Source organism: Phyllobates terribilis, unplaced genomic scaffold (genome assembly GCF_046119375.1).
Source record: "Phyllobates terribilis strain yellow unplaced genomic scaffold, ASM4611937v1 Scaffold_11__3_contigs__length_659146591, whole genome shotgun sequence".
NCBI lineage: Eukaryota > Metazoa > Chordata > Amphibia > Anura > Dendrobatidae > Phyllobates > Phyllobates terribilis.
The window spans coordinates 228462126-228465073 of record NW_027362771.1 but is presented as its reverse complement, the minus strand read 5'-3'; positions in this window follow the sequence as shown (position 1 = coordinate 228465073).

The following is a 2948-nucleotide window of genomic DNA, read 5'->3' as shown; positions in this document are numbered from 1 at the left end:
GGAAGAGCTGTGGAGTTCAGAGTGGCTTAAGAAGATGCTTTTAATGCCACGTTGAAGAGACGTGGAGGTCACAGTTGCTTAACAAGATGGTTTTAATGCCCCGAGGAAGTGACGTGGAGGTCTCAGTAACTTAACAAGACGGTTTGAATGTCCCATGGAAAAGTGGTGGAGGTCGCAGTAGCTTAACAAGATGGTCTCAAAGCCCCTTGGAAGAGACGTGGAGGTCCCAGTAGCTTAACAAGATGGTTTTAATGCCCCTGGGAAAAGTGGTGGAGGTCGCAGTAGCTTAACAAGATGTTTTTAATGCCCCTCAGAAGAAACGTGGAGATCCCAGTAGCTTAACAAGAAGGTTTTAATGCCCCTTGGAAAAGTGGTGGAGGTCGCAGTAGCTTAACAAGATGGTTTGAATGCCCCTTGGAAGAGACGTGGAGGACGCAGTAGCTTAACAAGACAGTTTTAATGCCCCTCGAAAAATTGGTGGAGGTCGCAGTAGCTTAACAAGACGCTTTTAATGCCCCTCAGAAGAGATGTGGAGGTCCCAGTAGCTTAACAGGATGGTTTTAATGACCTTTGGAAAAGTGGTGGAGTTCACAGTAGCTTAACAAGACAGTTTTAATGCCCCTTACAAGAGCCATACAGTACAGCATCTTAAAAATACTATTCCCATTATTGGGGAGTGTGTCTCCCACAGTCTTTGCTTATGCCTTCCAAGCAAAAGCTGCCAAAAATTAGGATGGAGGAACTTGCAATGACCCTTACAAGAGCCATGCAGTACAGCATATTACAAACATTATTCCCATTATTAAAACAAAAACCAAACTAAAGTCTAATAGGTATCATAAAATAAGTCTGATAAATAGTAGACTAATAAGAAAATCTAAAAATAGATACCCAAGACGCATCAGAGATATGTATGAAATATTATAGTTTTATTCACAAAAGTACCTAACTATATAAGACGCATCACATGGAAGGTTACGGGAAGAAGACAAGTAAAACAGTAAGGGATACAGGGTATATAATCCCAAGATAACAAGGCAGAATTGTGAGCATAACCCCAGGTCAATAAAGTTACAACACAGGTTATAATATGATAGTGTTCAACATGATGATCATAGTGAACTACCAGCCATAAGTAGATCAATCACAAAGTAGACAAAGAGATATCTATATAATTAATATACATTAGTAAAACTGTGTATATAAGATATCAATAAATATCAGAAAATTATTCCCATTATAGGGGAGTGGGTCTCCCATAGTCTTTGCTTATGCCTTCCAAGCAAAAGCTGACAAAAATAAGGACGGAGGAACTTTCAATAATGGCAACACGGACCACGGTCACCCTGGTGGTATAGTGGTGGTGGAGGCAGAGGATAAGGAGAAGAACATAAAACAGCCGAAATGAGGAAGCGTATGCTCATGTGTCGTGTGAAGCGGTGCATGTGAATACACCTCCCGAAATAACACAGTGGATTTGACTTTATGTTACTCTGCTGTCATTTGGTGGTGATGAGAAGTCTGGCCCAATCCAGCCCTTGTGCATTTTGATAAGGGTCAGCTTGTCAGCATTGTCAGTTGACAGGCGAGTGCGCTTATCAGTTATAATTCCCCCAGCGGCACTAAAAACACGCTCCGATAACACGCTAGCGGCAGGGCAGGCCAGGACCTCCAAGGCGTACAGAGCGAGTTCATTCCAAGTGTCCAGCTTGGATACCCAATAATTAAAAGGCAGAGAGGAATCACGGAGGACGCTGGTATGGTCGGCAAGGAACTCCCTCACCACCTTTTGAAACTTTCCACTCCTTGTGAGAGTACCCCGCGCCTCAGGGTCTGTCCGAAGGGAGGGTCTGAGAAAACTGTCCCAGAACGTTGACAGTGTTCCTCTGCTGGATTGGAGTTGCGTTTCTCTCGCATGTACACCTTGGTTGGGCAACGAACTGTGACCTCTGGTGCTAGCGTGTTCAGATGGGAATTTTTTTAACAGTTCTGCAGCAAGGGCCTTCGGGTACTGCCCCATTTTTGTAGACCTCTCCACCTCAGGAATAAGAGAGTGAAAGTTCTCCTTGTAGCGGGGATCTAAAAGTGTCACCAACCAGTAATGACTGTCACCCAACATTTTGACAATTCGAGGGTCACGGTTAAGGCAGTGTAACATAAAGTCAGCCATGCGTGCCAGACTGGTAACGGGCAAGACTTCCGTGTCCTCACCAAGATGATGACTGACCATGCTCTCCTCCTCCTCCTCCCCCCTGTCCTCAGGCCACCCACGCTGAACCGACGGTATGACAGTTGTACAGGTACTACCGTCTACATCGCATGATACAAGCTCCTGTTCTTCCTCCTCCTCATCCTCCTCCTCTCCCTCTTTGTCCCCCAATGCACGTTGGGATGAGATGAGGCTGGGCTGTGTGTAATCGACCGCTATGGCTTCTTGATCAATCTCATCATACTCTGGCTGCAATGCCTCCTCTTTAATTCTCTGCAGAGAGCGTTGCAAAAGACAGACAAGTGGAATTCTGATGCTAATGATGGTGTCATCGCCACTCACCATCTTGGTGGACTCCTCAAAGTTTGTAAAGATGGTACATATGTCAGACATCCAGGTCCACTCCTGAGGTCTTATGTGTGGAGTCTGACCTGAATATCGACGGCCTTGTTGCAGCTGGTACTCCACAACTGCTCTCTTCTGCTCACAAATCCTTTGCAACATGTGGAGGGTAGAGTTCCAACGTGTGGGGACATCACACACCAGTCGGTGTGACGGAAACTGCAAACGCTGCTGCAACACAGCAAGGGCGGCGGAAGCTGTAGCCGACTTGCGAAAATGAGCTGACAGGCAGCGTACTTTGACGAGCAGATCTGGCAACTCGGGGTAAGATTTAAGAAACCGCTGAACCACGAGGTTAAGCACATGAGCCAGGCATGGTACGTGTGTGATCTCGCCT